The sequence below is a fragment of the Arvicola amphibius genome, chromosome 1 (genome assembly GCF_903992535.2).
Source record: "Arvicola amphibius chromosome 1, mArvAmp1.2, whole genome shotgun sequence".
Lineage (NCBI taxonomy): Eukaryota > Metazoa > Chordata > Mammalia > Rodentia > Cricetidae > Arvicola > Arvicola amphibius.
In genome coordinates, this window is record NC_052047.1 from 38198457 (window position 1) to 38221258 (window position 22802).

Here is a 22802-nt window from a genome sequence, read left to right on the forward strand (position 1 = left end):
CATTCTTGCATTCCTACAGCCTTCCTATCTACTCCCTTGACCAGCATACCATTTCTCCAGGGGAAAAATTATCTCCCCCTTTCCTGGTTAAATATCCAGTTTTGGGGATTGAAAAGACTTGAATCCAAGCTCTGGTTTTATCATTTGCCATCCCAGCAACTGTGGTAGACTTGGGCCCTCAAAGTGTGTCCTCATCTCTAATAAGGGGACAGTGACGGCTCCATCCCAGAATTGCTGTGAGAGTTCAATTGAGATACCGGGAAATAGACTAAGCGTGGTGACCGGCCTATGAGAAAGGTCTGAGGAACAGAGGCTAGTTGATCCATAACATAGAGAGGGGTTCCTCTACGCTTCTCAACAGACAAGGCTGACTGTGTCTCATGCTAGGAAAAAGAACCAAAAGAGTGTAGAGAGACCATGTGCTCTCCCCTCGAAACAGAGCAAGGCAGCATCCAGATACTTGGGCCTCATACTTCACACTTGCTCTCCTTCCTGGGTAGGGATTTACCTGCCTAAGCTCCACTGCAAGCCTGTAGGTCAATCTAGCATCACTTTTGGTAGACACATTCACACTTTAGGGAAACCAAGTGTTAAACAGTCCTGTGAAGCAGAAATGTTGACCAAGACACATCTGGCCAGACTGGAAGGATCTCTGCAGCTTAGGAAAAGCTGCTCCTTTAGAGACAGGAGCCCCATGCTTAACAATGTGCTATTCATAGAGACTGCTGGGACAGCTAAGCTCTGAAGCCAAATGCGAGAGTGAAGGCCCTTCATTAAGGACTCAAAGGTATTGGCTCCTTGAAGTACAAAAGGCAAGTTGTAAAGGAGTGCTGACTAGCGTTATGTCAGCTTGGCATACAGTCATCTGGGAAGAGGAAGCCTCAACTGAGAACATACACCCCAACACACACACAAGATTAGCCTTGGAGCAGCCTTTTCTTGATTAGCGGTTGATGTGGGTGGGCCCATTTTCAGGGTGCTGCACCACTCCCCGGTGGGTAGTCCTGCAGGGTGTGGGAAAGCAGGTTGAGGAAGCTATGAGATGGAAGCAGCCCTCCTGCATGGTCTCCACTTCAGATCCAACCTCCAAGTTCCTACCCTGCTTGAGTTCCAGCCCTGATTTCCCTCAGCAACGGATTGTTGTTACCTGTAAGCAGAAGGCTAAATCAGCCCTTTCCTTCCCAAGTTGCTATTGGTCATGCTGTTTAGCACAACAATAGAAATCCTAACTGGATGGTTCGTTTGCCTCTGGTGGAGTCTTAAGTATGTATCTAATGTATGTATGTAGACAATGTACATGCAAAATAGGTCACTGGGACAGTTATCATTTCTCTAGTGTGAGAGGAAGAACCTTCTTAAGTCAATTAAACATTCATCTATCTGGCTACTTTTTTTAAAAAAAGATTTATTTTTATTTTGTGTGTGTGTGTGTGTGTGTGTGTGTGTGTGTGTGTGTGTGTGATATGTGTGCTAGTGCCCTCGGGGGCCAGAAAAAGTTCTGGGGTCCAATGAAGCTGATATTACAGAGAGGGGTGAATCACCCTACGTGAGTGCTGGGACCAGACCTTGAGACCTCTTCAGAAGCAGCAAGTGTTCTTCACTGATGAGTCATCTCTCTGACCCCAATGGTTACTTTTTATTGAACATTTATTGTGTGTTAGATGATGAGAAGGCATAGAAGCCACTTTTGGATGCTGCTATGACATATTTGTGACTTGTATGTGTCTACATATACCCTTTTATGCATAAAAGATAAAACCGTGAGGAAATTATCTGGTGAAACTTTGGGTCAAACAAGGGGCCCAGAGGCCAGTCGTGACCACTCTGTTACATAGTTCAACCTGCCCCAATCTCCACACACCCAGTCCTTCATCTTCTTGACTTTTTTCTGAAGCATCATGCATATGTACATATATGTATATATAATATGTTCATGTTTTTATGTGCTTATATAATTTGTTTATTGCCTATCTAGTTTACCCTGCTAGAATGTAATCTCTCTGTGTGTAAGGAAAGAGTTTCTTTTGCTTTTGTTTTTTAACCAGCTTTGATACATCCCATGTATCTAGAATAAAGTCTGGCATGGAGGAAGTAACCACTGAAGTTCCCCAGATGTAATAGATCAGGTTGGGTGAGAGCCATCCATCCATCCATCCATCCATCCATCCTTCCATCCATCCATCCATCCATCCATCCATCCTTCCATCCATCCATCCTTCCATCCATCCATCCATCCATCCATCCATCCTTCCATCCATCCATCCATCCATCCATCCATCCATCCTTCCTTCCTTCCATCCATCCATCCATCCATCCATCCATCCATCCATCCATCCATCCTTCCATCCGTCTGGCCATCCACTGAGTATGTATCTGTTCTCTAGGAAGAGAAAAGACATTTTTATCTTCTTTAGGGTGTGGTGATCTGTACAGAGGACAAAGATATCCCTACAGGTGTCATAGTGTGAGCCAAGGCTGCAGAGACAAGTGCACAGGTCACAGTCTCAAGCATGCCCGACCCAGGGTGTGGTGGTGACTTGCTGGGAATGAGGTTGGCCAGACACTGTGGGTGCCAAGTCTGGAAAGCTAGTCCCTTGACTGAGCAGCTGAACCCTTACCATCCTCAGAGACATAAGCTTCATTTTAAAATAACTCTCTTTAGATACATACTTAAGACTCCACCAGAGCCAAATAAGTCAGCCAGTTGAGAGGCAGAGAGCCAGATGGTAGGAATACCACGAACACTCTTTTCCTCGCGTGGCAGATGTTGGTCAAACTTCACGTTTTGCCACTCTTTGAATCACGGAGGGATGGGCTCACACTTGCAGGTACATTAAGAACCTACTCAGGCTTCCTCCAACTGTACACCAATCAATCCAGCAAAAAGAGCAGAAGGCCAGGTGAGGAGGAAACACTCTTGTGGCTCTTGGATTACCAGCCATTTCCAAGGGAGGAAGACTGGCCCACTGAAGCAGAATGTTCCTGGGTCGGCCAGGTACCATGTGCAGCTAGAAAATCCATACGCTCCCTCAGCTTCAGGATGCAAGCAGCTAGCCCCAGGAGAACTTGCTGAACCTTGTTGGATAATGAGCTCCTTGCCAGGCACCAGGAACAGCTACAAAAAAACCAAGACAGGTCTGGAACAGTTCATGACTGACCCTATGGAAGGGAGGTGATGCTATAAAAATCAGTTGCATACTGGCATCAGGAGACAGGCTGGCTGCTCTGGCAAAAACAGCATATAAAAATAATTCTGTTATAAACCGACTCTCTCCTATATATAGTAAAGACAAATAATCACCCACTTCCCCAGTTAATGTATTTTTGCAAGTTCCTGTTTTTAAATACCAGTTTTTCTTAAAAGCTCACCTCACAGGCTGAAGTTCTAATGATGGCCACAGAGGGGCTATCCAGCCATCATGGAGGTGACCTGTAAGTCCCTACAGGGGTACAGGAGGTGACGGATGGGCTGGTGCAGGAATCCTGTAGCTCATCCACAGGGAAAATCAGGCCACTTAGGAAAAATTCTAAAGCATCAGCTCCAGACTTTTGTGGCTGCTGATTTCTGTGTCCTGGCAGGCTGGAGGACTCTGCAGAAAGGGGACCTCCAAGATCTCTTCCAACCTTCTTGTCGTGTGTGACCTGCACCTGCTCTGGGGCACTAGAAATTTTCTAGGATCAACACTGGGGCAGGAGGAACCTAAGCCATGTGCACGGTCAAGGTATAGGAAACGTACCGATCTCTATGCTGTTACGATGGCACCAAAACTGCCTTTCCCATGTGTGCAGCTCAAATGAAAAGACCCAGACTTCCTTCCCATGAGTAGCTCTGCCCAGGAGCCACATCCCAGAAAATGCACTGAGAAAGATAGGCCCAACAGTAAGCTGGGACCGTTTCCAGCGGAAGCTCACGGCTAGGCATGAATGGAAGGAGCCACAGTTAGCCTTACAACTTCCCAACTGAGGCCTGCTTTGGGAAATGCCTCCTCCTGTGCACCTTGTCATCCTACCCAAGAAACTTCACTCCCTGTTCTTTTTACCTTTTACCTGTTTCCTCCCTCCATATTGGGAAGAGGTTCGAGTCCCATTGCTTCTCCACAACCATTCTATTGGGAGGCCACTGGTCAGATAAGAAGACGTTGCAATAACAGGAAACACCATGAAGAATACCTGTCTAGAGTTTCATTAAGCCCCAGGTTACAGGGAACAGGACCCTAGTGACGTCACTGTGTAAAGGGATCTGAGAGAGCTGCAGAATATATTGTTGGCGGTCTTCCGTCGGAGAGTGGGAATCTACCATTCACTTGGTAAGCACGTGTGGAGTGCAGTGTTTGCTCCAGGCATTGCCAATAGCTTAGTGAACCGTTCTAGACCCAACCCTCCTAGACTCCTACCAGTCTTGCTATTATGGTTCCCAGTGTATGATGAGGACCACGGTGGACCTTGAAGATTGAGTCATTTCCCTAGGAGCCCCCAGGTACATCCTGAAAACCCAGAACCAAGGTCCCTTCAGGTGCCACACTTAGCCGTCCCACCTCAGTGCCCCAGGAGAGATGTCCAAGGGAGATTGCGCGACCCACCCTGAAACACTGGTTCCAGGCACTGCCCTCAGAAAGTCCCTCACCAAGCATTTGAACCTCTCCCGCTCCTGTCACAGTCCATTTCCCCTTCCTGGACTCCACGCTAGAGAATTAGGTGTGGCAACTTCCGAGAAGGAGGGGGATCAGCCCACAGGACATCCTACCGCTCGGAATGTGAGCATTCCTTCACAGCCGTTGTACTGGAACCGAAGCCCTTCCTGTGAAGGTCACCTGCCCACGTCGGAAGTCCCCCACCCCCTTGTCTTCTTGTCAAAGCTCTCCACACACTGCCACCCTCTCCACCTTGGAGAGCAAATGTTCATTAGCCTGCTAAGAAATCACATCTCTCTGCCTCTGATGCAACCCGTCTGGGGGCTTGTCAATCAACAGCATCTATTGCAAGGGGAAAGGGGGATTTTAGGGCCCAGGGCAAATGGTACTTTCGGTGCCTTTGAACTTCTGTAAACCTGGGGTTTCATCTGATGGCGTTAAGTAGCCTTCTTACTCTTTGGAGCATGCTCAAAAGTCAGACCCACCACGGGGCTTGTTAAAATTCGGAGGGCAGGACGCCAGATATTGGTAGGACCCAGAGCTTGCATCTCTAACAAGTTCTCTGGGAATGCCGATGCTGCTGGTCCCGGACCACACTCTGTGTCTCCAGAGAGTCCTTTGTGGAATCTGTAGTGCGGTGTTAGCCCCAGCTATGCCATTTCCACCAAACACAGTTCACAGCATGATTCCAGGGGAGCATAGTATGTAAAATCCCAGAAGCACAGTCGGCGTACAAGGTCACGAGGTAGAGGAGAGTGAAGAAGTGGAAACAGACAGGCAAGCCCCAACCAAACATTTAGGAAGAAAACCCTTGAAGACTTGTGTCTCTAGAACCCAGCACACTACAGTACACCACACTACTGTGGGGAAAGCCTTGTTTATAGTCAGGCTTGCCACCTCATTCCTAAGGCGACCACAGTGGATCTGGGCAAAACAGGCCTGCCCTGCCCAGACCTGCCCAAATGCTCCCTCATTCTTTGGAGGTGGTGATGGTACTGGTTGGGGTGGGTGAAGGCTATGTGGGCCGTGGACTGGACCATCTGTCTGTGCCAGCCTGTCAGCCTGATTGGGCGCTAGCATTCCGATGTGAGTATCTGAGAAGAGAGGGTTGTGACGATCCTTTGCTACAACCCCGTGTCTAGAAACATAGACATTAGAAGCTAGAACACGAGAAGATTAACGACACAACTTCTTTCTAAATTCCTTTGTCCATTCCGTTCCTTCTGAATGGAAATTCCTTTCTTGTGACCACTCCTAGTCTTCCCTCAACAGCCAGTTACGGCTTTTCTGTCTGGGGGAGGGGAGGTGGGGGAGGGAGGGGAGATGGGGGGAAGGGAGGGGAGGCTCGTCTGCTCACCCTCTTCCAGCATCCTTAAGCCCACTAGCATTCCCAGCCAGTCAGCACCACCTTTGCCTGCTCCTTCCTGCTCCAGTATCTCCTCTCTGTCCTCTCTGGGGAGAGGGGTTTTCCTTTCTGAGTTATCCTTTCCTCCCCCGCCCCAAGACATCGAGAACAAGAACAGAGATGGGGAACCGAGGAGACAAAAGGAAACGTGGCTGTGTGCCGAGCAGGGTGGCAAAGACGTTTTCTGTCAGAGAGAAAAGGAAAGTGTGGAGGCTTGGCAGGTCCCTGGAGGTTTTGAGGAACGGGTACTCAGTCAGGTTCAGGGTGAGCAAGCTAAAGAAACAGGGTGGAAGCTGTAGCAGGGGTAGCTCTGCCGAGTGTTTACAGAGTGTGAAAAATGTCGGGAAAGGCCTGTGGTTATTGTGAAACCTCGTTGGGTCCCTAGGACCCTTGCAATGTGACTACACTGCCACTCTGGAGCTAGACGGCCTGGCCTCAGCCTCCCTTGGCTCACATCCTCGTGTTCCTTCCATCTTTGACCTTGCCCTTCCCCGTGTCTGGCACAGGGCCCAGGCCCTGGGAGATGCGCAGAAAGGGCTCCCTTCTTTCCTCTCCTCAGCTCCAGGGCACCCTTCGTGTTGACATGGTGGCAGAATGGAGCAGAGGCTGCTAGGACAATGGGGGACGAGGGAGGAGGCAAATAATACATCCCACTGAGCCTCCCTGGACCAAATACCAGTCGCACGATGCTGATCTTGGCAGGGAGCCCACCATCTACCAGCCCCCTGCAGGCCTCTGGGGTATGGCTAATTAAAGACATGGTTACTCATTTCATTCCCAAGTCACTATTTAAGGAAGTAGAACCATGCCATTCCTATAAGGCCTCTGACCCGATACTAGAGGCGAACAATGCCAGGGCTTGTCCAAGTGGCCATAAACGCAGAGCTGTTCAAAGAGCAATTGAGGGGCAGAAAGGGAGGACAGCACAGGCCACACAGCTGGACCAGCTGCTGCATGGTCCCTCCTTCCATTCCCCCCCCCAACTCCCTCCCCCTCCGCCCCTCCCTCTGTCCCCTGCGGAATCTGGTGGCAACCCCTCCCAGTTCCCCTGCAGTTAGCTCCTGGTTTTCTGAACTTATTCAGTCTCACAGCTGACTCAGAAAAGTCCCCCCCGCCCCCCCCCCCCCCCCGTGATCTCTGTGAATTTAAAGCAGAAGCAGCGTTTGGGTTTTTTTTTTTTCCTTAGATTTTTGTTGTTGTTTTTAGAGTAAAGAAAAACATGGCTTTTGTATGTATGTGTGGTGTATATGCACATGTGTGTTCAGGTGTGCAGGCCAATGCACGCATGCAGGCAAAGGTCAAAAGCCATCTGGTGTCTTGCTCTATTGCACCCTTCTTTATTCCTTCTAGACAGGGTCTCTCTCAGAGTCTGTGTCTGGACCGGAGGCCAGGAAGACCTAGGGATGCTGTCTGCTCACTGGGGTTAGAGATGCACACATAGCCATACATAGCTTTTTATGTGGATGCTGAGATCCAAGCTCAGGACTTAATGCTCAGTGCTCTTACTTACTGAGTCATCTGTTCAGTCCCAAACACAAACTTTAACAACAAACTCTTGGCTGAGATCTGCTCTGGTATCAGACCCTGTACTGAGAAGGAAACGAACAGAGAATGCCAAGCTTGTGACAGACGGTAGTGGCCCCCAGTAAATAGCATCCAGAGGCCACTCTGCTTCCTGTACTGGGGTGGAAGCCTCCAGCTTATTCAGGTCCTTGCCCCCGCAGCCATGGGCTCTGCCATACTTTCCCTGCTGGGATGGACTGAAACCTTTAAAACCATGAGCCAAAACAAACTTTCTTCCACCGTGTGTGCTGGGTGCTTTGGCAGTGATGTGAAAGTCACCAATAGAGAAAAAAGATAGCATAGAAGTGGGTGATTTCTGTGGTCACCCCAAAAACATACTGCTTAGGCACTGGGAACTGGTTTGTGGAAGGAATTTGGAAGTTTGGAGCCATGGGATAGAGAAGCCCTAAAATGCTGTGAACCTAGCGTAATGGATGATTCTGGTGAGAGCATGAAACACCCAGAACACTGATAGAGACGCAAATGGCAAAGGCCAGGCTGGGAGGCTCCAGCCAAGAACAGGGTTTCTATTGGGAAACAGATCTCAAGCCATTTGTATTACATCTTAGCAAGGAATTTGTCTATATTCTTCCAATGTCTTTAAAACTTGGAGTGAAGCTGGGTTTTTGCTTCTTTGGTTTGGTTTTGGGAAGCGGGGGTTTCTCTGGGAAGCCTTGGCTCTACTGGGACTCTCTTTGTAGACCAGGCTGATCTTGAACTCAGGGATCTACCTACCTCAGTCTCCTGAAGGCTGGGATTAAAGGTATGAGCCACCACCACCTGACTTTGAAAACTGGTTTTTAAAATAGTGGGATAATTTATTCACTTGAGAAAATTTCAAAACTTCAGAGCATTCAGGCTGGCACAGGGCCGTCATTGGCTGCTTTTAGTCAGGTTTCTAGTTGGGGACTGGGAACAAAATTCTGAGCCAAAAGAAGAGCGAAAATATGCAGTTTGACAAAGAAAAGAGCACAAACTTGTTTAAAGTTGGAGGTAAAACAAGCACAGACAAAGCAGCTAACCTGTTAACGAACGAGACAGGAAGCCTTAAAGAAGGCTCAGACGGAACCAGGAACTAAGAGTGGAGGGTAAGACCCAAGGCTGAATGGTATAAAGTACAAATTCACTTGAAAGAACTTTTTTTAAAGAGAGTCAAAAACATGCCTTCCTAAAGAGGCTGTTGGGCACAACAGAGCTGCTGATGTGATCTCGCGGAGACTGTGGCGCCCAAACTAGACCTGCACACTTTCAAACCAGACAAAAGCCCAGTGCTGAAGCAGGACAGTGGCCGCAGGGTCCCACTCCTAACCATTCCTAAGCAACAAGCTAGTTGCAACTGAACCTGTTGGGAAAGGGAAGGTCTTTTTTTTTCATTGGAGTGACACTCAGATCAACCACACACTCCAGGGTAGACTCTAGGTCCCGAAGTAGTTGACTGATACAAAAATAGACTCCATGTTTGTGAATGTGGGTGTGTGTTTTGTTGTCTTATTTTTGTCTTATTGAATCTCTTTTCTTTTTTGTCTGCTTTGATTTTTTGTTTTTCTTTTCTTTTAAAGAAAGAAATTACATAAAGTTGGGTGAGTACAGAGCTGGGAAAGATCTAGGTGGAGTTGGCGGAGAAGAAATAATATGATCAAAATATATGGAAGGAAAAAACTTAAGGGCCTCCTAGAACTGCACTGACTAGGTGCATTTTCTTTCATTTAGCCAAGCGGGCACTCAAGATGTATGTGCCTGGATACTGCAAAAGCAGGCACTCAGGGGCTGCATGTACCCGGATACTGCAAAAGCGGACACTCAGGGGCCGCATGTGCCCGGATACTGCAAAAGCAGGCACTCAGGGGCCGCATGTGCCCAGATACTGCACAACTGGGCACTCAAGAGCTGCATGCACACAAATATTGTCCAAGAAGCTACAGGATTGAATGGATGTTACACTGGGTTTTGGTTTTCCTTGTATCCAATCTTTTTTCGTGGTCCCACTGTTCCTCCCATTTTAGAAGACAATATTCGCCCTATGCCGTCTTATACTAGAAGTATGTCCTTTTGTTTTTGACTGAATGGCTCACAGCTCAGAGTTTCTTTTGCTCTTCAGAAAAGACATTGGACTTTGGCACTTTGTTAAACTATTTATGACAGAACTACAGGAATTCTTAAAAATTGACAAAATGCAGTCAGGCAGTGGTGGCACACGCCTTTAATCCCAGCACTCTGGAGGCAGAGGCAGGCTGATCTCTGTGAGGTCAAGGCCGGCCTGATCTATAGAGCAAGTTCCAGGAAGCCAGGGCAACACAGAAAAACCCAGTCTCGAAAAACCATCAATCGATAAACAAGCCAAGATGTAGCTTGTGTCACGAGATGCCCATGAGCCTTTGGGTCCAGGGGCAGAATATTATGGTTTGAATTTGAAGTGTCCCACAGGCTCAGGCCTTGATTGTTCGTTCCCCATCTGGTGGTCTATTTGGGGAGGCTGTAGAATTGAAAGTGGAGCCTGGCTGGTGGCAGAAGGTCACTTAAGTCAGGCTTCAGAAGGTAGCCCAGCCTCTAGCCCTAGCCCACTGTGATCTGAGGGTCCTCCATCACCCTCCTGCTGCCATGAACTCTGCCACGTCTGCCCAACTCTTCTGAATCCAGGAGTCCAGGGAAACTTCCCTCCGTAAGCTATTTCGGGCAGCTCTTGTGGCCACCGTGGTATGAAGGTAGCTGATACAGAGAGGAAATCAGGTAACAGTAAGCCACGTCCAGGATTTCATTCCAATCAGTGTATATTCATGGGCCAAAGACAGCATGTTCATGTCATGGTGGAGACCAAGGAAGAAGACATTAAGTGTGCCCTTCCACGGAGCCTTTCTTCAGGTGGTTGTGCGATCATTTACAATGATTTGACAGGATGTAGAATCTTCTTGAGGGCAGAGCTCTCCTTCTATCCATGAGGGATTATCTACTTTAGGTTAACGAGGTAAGAAGACCCATGGGGACAGTGCATTCCAAGGACTGGGGTCCCACATGGAATGTTAAAGGAGAAAGTCAGTTGAACACGAATGTTGGCTTCTCCCTGATTCTTGACTTTGGGCACACAGTACCCAGTTAGCTGCCTTAATTTTCTTCCACCACACCTCCCCACCATGATGGTCTGAACCCCTCAAGCCAGGAGCCAAAGTAAACCCTTCCTTCCTTAAGCTGCAGATATATTGTCATAGCAGCAAGTACCTTATATGCCACTTACGAATAGAAAGCATCTTTCAATACATGAATGTCCCTAAGAAACTATAGTATTATTATTATGGACTTACTTTGGTTTATTTCCATTTTAATAAGAATATATCTGTACAAGATGAATTCTTTTTCTTCTGTCTAAAATCATAAACCTCAGTAACATTTTAGACTAGTTAGGGCTGACAGGATGGCTCAGCAGGTGAAGGTGCTTGCCACCAAGCCTAACAGGCTAGGTTGTCTAAATCCACATGGCAGAAAAGGAGAACCAGCTCACTGGGGTTGTCCTCTGACCTCTACATGGGAGTCTTGGCGCATGTGAAGAAATGGATTTGTAACAGAAGCAGCAAATTTTAAGTTATTAAATAACTTTAAAACTAATTCTCGCTGAGCTAATCTCACAAAATAGCTTTAGTCCAAGCAAAGAGCTTCTTTCTTAGTTGATGAATTAAAACCCATTCAGTCTGATAAAGACCTCTGGAAACGGGACAGTGTCTTCAGTCTGAATTGAGCTCAGGCAGGAGCTGAGAGGAGATGGCCGGCCTTTGAGAGCGAACCAGACTAGCTATGTGGGGACTCGCTCATCTTCAGTGCCCTCCTGCTGACTTTAGGCAGTGCCTCAAAGCCTGTGTGTCTGCCTTCCCTAGTTGGGAACTGGAAGTCACCTTTCCTTGCCAGAGGGATGACAGGGTTGTTTGTTTGTTTTGTTTTTGCTTTCCCCCTTTGACAACACAGTGTTTCCTCTTCTTTCTTGAGGCCTAGATCAAACTGACCTCTTTGTTCCACAGACTCCTGTTGAAAAGGGAAACCATTCTGATCAACTAACTATTCCCAGCCCCACCGGACCCCAGCGAAGGATCTAGCACAGACCTCCTCTCCAGGGATCCCAGAGGCGTGAGGAGTGCAAGAGTTGATCCCAGTCTCTGTCACGGCTCCCAGGATTGAACCTGTGACATTCACGAAGTCCTATGTGTGTGTTATGTGAATCTGCCTCTACAAAGGCCTCTCTGTATTTTCAGGAAAAGGGCATGAATTGCAATTTCCCCAGACCCTGGAGGTCTCTAAGAAACTGTAACCGTCTAGAGCTGCTTTCCGATGGCACATGGCACCAGAGGACGAGTGGCTGGTTGATGGGGAAGTCAAAATTAAGTTTACACTGATTTGTTTTTGGCTGAAGAAGTCCTGGTAACGCTTCCTTACATCTAAGTTTGCTGATCTGTGAAATGGGGTCATATCCAAGGAGAAATGAGGCAGTGTAGATAAGGTAATTAAAGCCCCTATAAATCCAGCACTCCCAAAGCCAGCCTGGCTGCTCAGTGGGTTTCAGACCAGCCTGAACTGTGCACAGTGTGAGGCCACGTCTCACAGCAAAGCGATGACAAAATCCAATGATTGACATGAAGTAAGGCTTCTTACAAACAGAAGTTTTTGTTTATGCCACCGTTGTTGAAAAAGAGTTCACATGGCACATGAAAACCTAGGGTTTCAGGAAAGAGGACCGAGGCGGGTTAACCGGAAGGTCCTGCTACCCATCCCTGTAAAGGGATACTTTCCACAGCAACACCACGGCTTAAGTGGGATCAGTCACCTGGTGGTCAGATGTTTCCAAGTTCCTGGGGGTGAGACAGTTCTGCCGGGGAGCCCAGGAATGCAGCCCGATTTCCTGGTTCAAAAATCACACCTGTGAAATACTATCCAGGTGGGAAATTCTTCTGCTTGAGCCTCCTGAAGCCATGGTTCATTATCAAGTTATTTTTTTTTCCAGGTCACTCTGAGGTCACCTCTTTAATTAATACCACAGTCAGGGAGGATAGCCACCCCAGTCAGCAGCCCGGGCTTTGCCTAAAAATCCGCAATGACACCTCTTTTGCTGACCGTCTACTATGCACCAGGTACCACGCATACGGCCCTACGTGCCCCCATCTGCTTAAGACTCTAATTACTCTCCAGGGTCCGGCTACAAAAATCTAGCTAAGGCCTGGGAACGCCCAGCCGTTCATCCAAGACCACAGCCAGCAGGTGGAAGAAACAAGGCTCCAGGTCTTTCTGATTCCGGTACTTGTTACCATCAGTCTCGACTTCACAGAAGCCCATTGTCACACGTGTTTACACTGCAGCAGAGAGCCAAAGGGGTTTGGGAATCTCATTTCTCTCACCCGCTAAGGAAGCAACCCAGCCTGTGGCCGAAATCAGGTCCTACCTGATGGATACCTCCGCGCTATCCAGAGGATTCTCCTGGCCTTCCTCCTATTAGGTCATCCTTGACCCCAGTGTCTGCTCAAGACACCATATACTGTCCCGTTTTGAGTTCTTTGGCTAAGAGTCCCTTTTCTGAAACACCTGGTTGGAGCAAGAGTGCCACCTGGTGGAATGTCTGGGTCACTGCCAACACTAATTCCTCCAGGCGGTAAAGCAGGCTAGCAGGACAGAGTTTCTGAAGGTTGAATAACAGAGTTACATCTGTGAGGGCTGAGGAGTGCTAGCTCATGCCTCCTGGACATGTTCCTGGCAGCTCCTAGAACTCACTCCGCAATGTCCAGGTCCTGACTTCACTGAAACAGACAGGTGTTGCTCAAATACAGGTCTGAGACTTTGAGGGTAGTCATTCCCCAGGTTCAAATCCCAAGGCTGAGATTAAGAAGACAGAACCCAGAACCATGCTAGTACAGGACTGTATTCTATCTTTCTGTAACATTTTAAAAGGTTGTTCATCATAACCTTTTCGTACTCATTTTAATGTTTTAAGGATATGACTTAGCTTATCTGCAGAGTTTGAGGAAGCACGCTTTTATTGTTTTTGTGCTCAGTCAAATGCCTCCCTCACCTTTTCCTAGTAACCACCCTGCCAGAGCCCTCTGAAGAAGGATTCTGCTTCCTCGGGAAGCTCCTGCTAAAAGCTGACAGTACACAGACCTTGTGTGTCCGCATGCCCATCTTCATTCCCACTGTCTAACACTGGCCTGTTTACCCCTCTCTTCAGCACACACCTCCTATCTGCTGGATGCACCAGCTCAAATCACCAGCGAGCACACAAGCCAGCACTCATAGGAAGTCACTTGGGACTGATCTAGTAAAATCACACAGCCATGGCCTTGCAGCAGACCACTGCTCCTCTGGCTGTCGGTGGCTTTATTGAGATACACAATGCTTCAGGTCTGGTATGTTCAAGACCACCAGGCCAAAAACACAGGCAAAGACTCTGGTTCGCACTCTGTCCTCACCTGACATTAGCCACCGTGAACTGGAGTCTGTCCAGGGACATCACCAAGAGTCTCTGAGTTTTAACGTTCCCACACAGCCCTGTGCCTGCTGGACTGGATCATCCCTGATCCACATCAGGCCAAGTAGGGAGCTACCAGCCTAGAATGTATGAATGGCTAGTGGTGGGGGTGTTCAAAAAAGTTGAGGATTTATGCCGTGAGTATTTGTATTTGCTGGGGAGATGGTTTATCATGTCCCGCCTACTGTCCAGGAAAGTTTTGACTTTGTAAGGCATAGTCTTTACAAATCTGCAGGCTTTATCAAGCAAAAAGACCAGCAGTGGCCAGCTGTCGTAGGCGGAGGCTGCTTGTTTAATTCTCAGCGGCCCAGACCCAAATAATGACTCAGAAACTATATTAATTAAAACACATCTTGGCCTATTAGCTTAGGCTTCTTAGTAACTAACTCTTACATCTTAAATGAACCCATTTCTACTATTTTATGTTTTATCATGAGGTTGTGGCCTACCGGTAAAGTTCCACGTGGCATCTCTCTGACGCCACCTACTCCCTCTATATCTCTGTTCAGATTTTTCACCTTGCTATATTCTGTCCTGCCACAGCCCAAAGCAGCGTCTTTATCAACCCATGGTATTCACAGCATACAGAGGAAAATCATCAAGCTGTGGCCATAGAAACAACTTGGGCTGCCCAGACACAGAAACCCAGGCATTTCCCACTGTGTAGAGTTGCCGGGGGGTGGAGGGGGAGGCAAGGACAGAGTAGGGGTCTCTTCCAAATAAATAGAGTCTCAGCAGCGTGATTCAGAGGCTCTCCTTTGCTCCTCACTCGCTGCTCCCAGTCATCTCAGCCCTACCACGGTTCTGAAGCAGAGTTCTTGGGAAGCTGTAGACCCTCCTTGAGAACCCGCCCACCCCAGAGTTCCCTGCCTTCTGCAAGATGGTTCCTGGGCCAGCCCTCACTATGTTTCCAGGCAACCCCAAGGACTTTACAGACACTCCTATTAGCAAACAATTGTTTTCCAAATTATATTCATGTTTATCTATCTTCTTCACAATATGGTAGGCTGGGAGGGCAGGCTACCAACTCTTATTCATTTTGAAATATTTAGCACAAATATTAGGATGTTTCAATGAATCAATAATTTAATTGTGATTGAGGAAACAAATACTTGTAATATTGCTTGGCTCTTTCAGCCTTGGTGTATCAGCCTATACATATGAGCCTTGGCAGGGATGACTGACAGACAGATCCCACCACCATGCTCAACATTTCCCAGATGAGGAGCCAACCCTTGATAGTCACAGCATGTGGGTGGCTGGGCCCCCAGGGGGTAACACCCAGGTCACTCTACTGCTAGGTTTGGAGAACACAAAATGCCCACTTAGCTACAGGCTGTCATGGGTCTTGCTTTTGTAACTCTCCGTTTGCCAGAGTGCTCAAGAGAGAGACCACTGACTAGAGGAATTCCCAGGAGAGAGTGGTCATCGGCTGAAGCCAGCTGCCACCCTAGCAGGGCCTGGGAACCCACAGCTTTGCTGTTAAAAGACCCAAACAGGAAACTAGTTGACTCAACTTACTTCCACATCAGGATAAAGAGAACTGGGTCTCATGACCAGAAAGGCATCCTCCACGGAGTTCACCGGCTAGCTTTATTCTGCCTCCTTCTGCCAGAACAAAATTCAAAAGAAGTCTGATAAGATCTTGGGTTGACCGCTCCAACCTCTGCTTCTCCCAAACACACTTCAGTGGAAAGCAGCTCGAGGCAGGAGGCCTACCCAGCAGGCTTATGCCCACCGTGGAGACTAAGCTACCGGGAAATGACTGAGGCCCCACAAGGCTGTCCTTACCACCGAATCGTCACTCTTGCCCCACACAGCAGAGGACATTCCTGCGCTCTGCAGAATGAAGCTTCTCACTGCCTTCTGGGTTCTCCTGGTGATGTGGTGGGGCCTGTAAAGTTTCCTCACACTAGATTCTCTTGTCTCAAAGTCACCGAGCTGCCGGCAGTGGCTCACACCACTTCACAAAGATGCAGCTCAGCTTCCATACGCGGAACCCAAGAACTCAACCAGCCGCATGTAGAACAAATAGTTAAACCTACCATCTGCCCTGACTATCACAGACTTTTTTCTCATCTGTTTGCTCTAAAATATAAAGAAGAACACCAACTCATACAGCATTTGCATTGCCATCTAACGTAAGATGCATTCAAGGTTAGAGGTGACTTAAAGCATGCAGGAGAATGTGCACAGGTTATTTCAAAACTGCACCTTATTTCATTTGTTTGTTTATTCATCTTCTTATTTGGCACGGGGGAGGACACCTCACAATGTTGTCCAAGTTGGTCCAACTTCTGGGCTCAAGGGATCCTCCTGTCTTAGCCTTCCTAGTGTTGGGACTCCGGGTAGAGGCTCCGCAGATGTGAATAGGCTACAGATGTGACATGCAGATGTCGCATGCAGATGTGGCAGGCACAGGAGTCCTGTTTCCAGGAAGGAACCTGCAGAAGACTCAGTGTCTATCTGCAGTTCCCTGGGTAGCAATTTGACCTTCTCCTCTCCGCTCCCCTGGATTAGAGGTCTCTCTGAAGAGCACAAAAATCCACAGAGAAGGAAATGAGGCGAGCAGCCCGAATTCAGAGCTAGCCAAGGAGAACTCGCAAGACTACTCTCCCTTGGATGCTTAGGCACTTGCAGGAACTGCAGTTACAAGGGGGCCACCCAGCCCTGACCAATGGCTTCCTGTCCTGTGCTGGTCTTACCTGTGGCTCCAGGTCTCTCTCTTTCCGCTCTCTTTCCTACTGGTGAAGTTGGCATGTATGGATTGATGACAGTTTCAAAATCTAAAGACAAGAACACACACACACACACACACGCACACACACACACACACATATCCAGGCACTTCTAAATGCTGTCTAGCTAGGCCCTTTATCTTATAGTCAATGCTGACTATGAGCCTCCAGGTAGGCTCATAGTCACTGGGAGGCTACGGGCTTCAGCATCTTGGCCCTGGATTTTGATGGTGGGGGGCAGGGTCTGACTTATAAAGCTGTTCCCATCACTCAGGGACCCCTGGTGTTGCAGAAAATGACCTAGGAAAACGTTCAGTGCCTAAGCTCATTAATAACACTTAAAAACAAGGCCAAAGCCAACTCTGGGGGAGTCACACCAGCAAGTCAGGGTCCCATTCCTGGTAGAGCTTCAAATACTGCCCAAGCCCAGACCCCCTTCCTAATGTCCTGCCAGTGCTTCCTAACTATGCCTGTGCCTGCGCGTCTCAGCCCTACGCCCTCTATGTTCCTTTCTCCAGCTTTTCTAGTCCTAGGACAGACACACGACATAGCCTGACATTTTTTAATATTTATTTATTTATTTATTATGTATATAATATTCTGTCTGTATGCCTGCAGGCCAGAAGAGGGCACCAGACCCCATTACAGATGGTTGTGAGCCACCATGTGGTTGCTGGGAATTGAACTCAGGACCTTTGGAAGAGCAGGCAATGCTCTTAACCTCTGAGCCATCTCTCCAGCCATCTCTCCATAGCCTGACATTTTTGAGGTTATGTGCTACTCTTAAGCTCACCCCAGTTATGTCCGTAGCTAACTAAGTCTATGCACCACTGTAAAAGGCATACTGGACCCCAAAATCCTCACCACAGCCTTCTAGGTGGCCACTGCCAATCAATCAACTTTATTTCTACCTGAAGCCTAGTTTCACCATTAGCACAGCAAGTGACCCATGGCATTTCCTTGCTGGCTGCTTCTAACCTTCCTGCCTGAATCACCTGATGTTTCTAGGATGGAAAGGATGAGGCAGGGAGGGAAGGAGGGAGGGAGGGAGGGAGGGAGGGAGGGAGGGAGGGAGGGAGGGAGGGAGGGAGGGAGGGAGGGAGGAAGGGAGACTCCCTGCTGAGGAGCCTTAGTTGGGACCACACTTTATTCCTGACTTCATCCAGTTCCAACATCACCTTACAAAACTCACTCTTCATGTGCCTATCGCAGGAACTGGTGAGATTTGGGGGGTCACTCTGAGGCCAAGGAGGCTCCCCTACGTCAGCACTTTGTGCCTCACTCAATCTCATTTCCCCTCTGACACGCCCGGGCTCCTTTCATCTCACACTTCCATCTTCTTTTTAAAGCTGCAGCTGACGGAGAAGTTTCTTGTCCCGCTTCCCCCTTCTCTTCCCCCCACCCCCGCTGCACCACCTTGTGTAAAGAAGTAATTGTGATGGCTTTCTGGGGAGGGATTAAATACTCTTTGGGGTTCTGGGAGCCTTCCATGTCTGGACCTTGTACCACACACGCCTGCATTTCTGTATCAGCCCGTGCTGTAGCTCTGGGTAGGGAGACATTTTCCCAAGGCCTCTCTAGAAGCACTGGCTTTTGCTTCTGACTCAGTTCAGGATTGGTGCTTCTGGGTTTCTTTTCTTGGCAAAAGAGCACTCAGTGTTTAAGGAAAGGAACCGATGAACTATTGAGGAGAAATCGAGGAAGAATCGAATTGCTCTTCTTGATCCCAAAACAGAGAGAGCAAAAGCCCTGGGTAGCATGCTGTCTAAACACACTCATTTCTTCAGAAAAAAAAAGAAGAAAAACTTGCCGGGGAGAAGTATATTTTGCAAGTACAAAATGGCATATATTGGAAGATAGCTGTAGAGTTTTAGAAGAAACCTGAAATGTAAGAGGGTTAGCCCAGACTTAGTTATTAATATCTTGGAACCAGCTGGGGAGTAAAATTAGGCTGTAAAATCATTGCACCATTTGCTATGCCGAGCTGGAAATAACACGTTTCTCACTTACTTCTCCAGGGGAAAAACAACACACTGGGGAGCAGGAGAGATTTGGTCTTTGTCTTCTCATTTGTTGGGTTCCTAACTTCATACACTGAGCTCACAGATTGAAGGGTCAAAGTGCAGAGGTGAAGGCAGGGTCTTGGAGTCAGGCTGCTGGCTCTGTCCCCAGTCGTGGTAGGCTCACACTCTGTCCTTGTCCCCTCATCTAGAGAAGGAGCTATTCACAGTTGGTCCGCTTAGCATCCAGGTGGAGCACAGAGCGCTCTCTGTCACGCTAGCAGCTCTGAGGTGCTGTCCTCACAGCGGGGTCTGCCACCGAGTGGGCTTCAAAAACTGACAACCCCTTAGGTAGCCTGGTAAAGAACAAGAGAAAGTACAAACAGCTGAAAGTGGGATGTCCCCGCCAAGCTTACAGCCACAGACTCTCAGGAGACAGAGAAGGGTAGTTGTATGCCAATGGCTCAGACAGCTTGGATAGAGAGGATCTCTAGAAATGTAAATCACCTGACTACCACAGGTAGGAAGAGAAAGCCACAAGAGAGCTACATCAAGAAACTGAGCCAATAGAGAGAAACCTCTCTGTGAAGAAATCTCAGGGCCAGGCGGCCTCCTTTGTAAATTCTCCAGAACATTTCCAGAGTAAACACCCACTCTGGTCCAACTCTCCCAAACAACGTAACAAGAAGAGCACTTCCAAACTCACTCTGGGAGGTCAACATTGCCCAGAAGCCATAAACCAGTTCCTTAGTCCTGTTAGAGGACTCTGGGAGGTCAACATTGCCCAGAAGCCATAAACCAGTTCCTTAGTCCTGTTAGAGCTCTGCCCTCCCTGACCATTAGCACCTTCCATCCTCCCTCATGCCGCACTGTTTTCTTGTTAACGTTGATCCCCACCTCAGGGGTATCCTATCTACCTTGCCTTCCCCACTAGCGTTCAAGTTCCATCCCAGCGGGGCATTTATTTGAGTGTTTCTTGGTAAATTCTCAGTGCCTGGGACGTTGTTACCTATTACATAATAGATGCTCAGTAAAAGTTTACTGAGTAAGGAAGTGAACACACCACCTCGTCATTCGTGGCTGGGAGATTACTGCACAAATAAGGGGGTGGGGAGTGGGGGGGACGGTAACGGCTGCCAGGACAAAATGAGCTTTCAAAGTCAGAGAGATAAGCAAGAAAATGCCCTGTCAGGAGGATGCAGGAAATGAGTTTCTTAAAAGCAAGCATACTCTTTGTGTCAATCAGAGCCGGAAAGTCAGAATACAAATATCCATTGGAACTTCCTGTGAATGAAGATTACTAGACACATCAGAGGAGACACGTGGGGGCGTCAGGGAGGGGGGGTGAGTAGATGGGACAGGTTTAGGGAGAGCCAAGCCCTCGGATAATAGGTGTGATTTCTTTTTCGCTGGGTACAGAGTGATAACTCGATACATGTAAATACTGGCACATAGTGTGCGATGTTCCGGTTGGGGTAGTGAGTCCTTTCTTCTCCTTAAACAAGATTTCTTAGTGCTGGAAACCTTTGAGATCCTCTCTCATTTTTTGTTTTTTGTTTTTCGGAAATTGTTTCAGTTCCCACTACCGGACGTTTTGCTGTGCTCCCAACTTAACAACGTGTTCCCATTCGTGTTCTGGCTTCCCCTTCGTCTCTCCTCCTTCTTGCCTTTCCCGGCCCCCATTTCTACTTCTGCTCCTGAGAAAATAACTGGTGTAGCTGTCACAAATAAATAAGGGCCCACGGCATTGTGCCTAGCACTTCACCAAGTAAAATGCCTACCCAACTTCCCCTCACTGCCACCAGAGAGGCAGGATTCCAGTTGCTTATATCTTTAGGCAAGGTTCTGAAGTATTTTTTTTTTTCCTATAGAGAAGGAAGTACAGAGATGGCGAAAGTGCTAGAAAGCCTGAGGGACAAGTGAGGATATTGTTTTCATGTGGTAAAGACTTCTGTAAGTCTGAGGGCCAGTGGAAAAATACCACCGAGAGGAAGGGTGCTAGGAGAGAAGCTGGATCCCAAATCACAGGACTGGTGTCTGCAAGGAGAAGCCATCTTGCCTGCACCTTGGTCTGCAGGCAGGAAAGTAAGATGTGGACAAATGATTCTCTTGGCCCAGTCAGGACCCAGTCTCCCGGGACACAGTCTGCTTACTGTGTAACTCTTTGCTGACCCATTTGAGAATGCTTTTAAGGGGCAGGGCAAGGCTGAAGGGGTGGGGAGCAAAGCTGAGGAGTGGAAAATGCCCACTTCAATACTGTCATGTTTGTGAAAGACACTCCCCATTCTGAGTGATGCTCTACCTCTGGAGTGATGCTCACCTCTAGTGTGATGCCCTCGCTCTGGTGTGATGCCCTCCCTCTGGTGTGATGCTCTCACTCTGGTGTAATGCTCTGTCTCTGGTGTGAATCTCTCCCTCTGCTGTGATTCTCCCCCCTGGTGTGATGCCCTCCCTCTGGTGTGATGTCCTCCCTCTGGTGTGATTTCCTTCCTCTGGTATGATACTCTCCCTCCGGTGTGATGCTCTCCCTCTGGTGTGATGCTCTCCCTCTGGTGTGATGCTCTCCCTTTAGTGTGATGCTCTCCCTCTGGTGTGATGCTCTCCCTCCGGTGTGATGCTCTCCCTCTGGTGTGATGCTCTCCCTCCGGTGTGATGCTCTCCCTCTAAAGTGATGCTCTCCCCCTGGAGTGATGCTCTCGCTCTGGTGTGATCCCCATTACAATTTAGCCTCCCTTCCAAGTGTGAGAAGAATTACCCCATGGGTAAATTAGTGGTGAGAAATTGAACATGCAAAGCCTTGTCCTCTTCCAGGCTCCTTTTCCTTCAAGGAAGCAGATGATAAGCATAGGCACAGAGCTTCACTCCACACTGTGGGGAGGGGAGGCATGGTCTGACCTTGCCATGGTTCTATGGGTATAAATGGACAGCACCTGGGTTCAGCCTTGGGAAATCCTTCACCCACAAAGACTCAAGTTCTCCAGTGCCTGCTCTGTTGCAGGAAAGGTGGTGTTTTTGGTTTTTATCTCTCTGCCTTCTCCTTTGTTCACCGCTCTGCTCTCTGCCGCCACCACTACCACCACCACCACCACCACCACCTGCACCACCACCACCACCACCATCACCACCTACACCAACCGCCACCATCACCCAGCCACCACCACCTCCACCTCCACCACCTCCACCACCACCACCACCTCCACCACCACCACCATCCACCACCACCCCACCCCACCCACCACCTCCACCCACCACCACCTCCACCACACCACCACCCCCACCAACCACACCTCCACCTCCACCACCGCCACCACCACCGACACCCCCCCCCACCACACCACCTCCACCCCACCCCACCACACCACCACCACCACCCTCCACCACCACCACCACCCCACCACCACACCACCACCACCCACCACTCCACCAGCCACCACCACACGCACCACCACCACCACCACCACCACCCCCCCCCCCACCACCACCCCCACCACCCCCCCCCCCTCCCCCCCTCCCCCCCCCCACCCACTCCACCTCCCCCCCCCCCCCCTCCCCCCCCCCCCCCACCTCCCCCCCCCCCACCCCCACCCGCCCCCCCATCCCCCCCCCCCTTCCCCCCTCCCCCCCGACCCCACTCCCCCCCCCCTCCCCCCCCCCCCCCCCCCCCTCCCCCCCTCACCCCCCAGCCCCCCCCCCTCCCCCCCCCCCCCCCCCCCCCGCACCTCCCCCCCCCACCCCGCCCCCCCCCCCCCCCATCCCCCCCTCCCCCCCCACTCACCCCCCTCCCCCCCCTCCCCCCCGTCCCCCCCTCCCCCCCCCCTCCCCCCCCACCCCACCCCCCCCCCTCCCCCCCCTCCCCCCCCTCCCCACCCCACCCCCCCCCACCCCCCCCGTCCCCCCTCCCCCCCCCCCCCCCCCCCCCCCCCCCACCACCCCCACCCCCCCCCCCCCCCCCCCCTCCCCCCCCCCCCC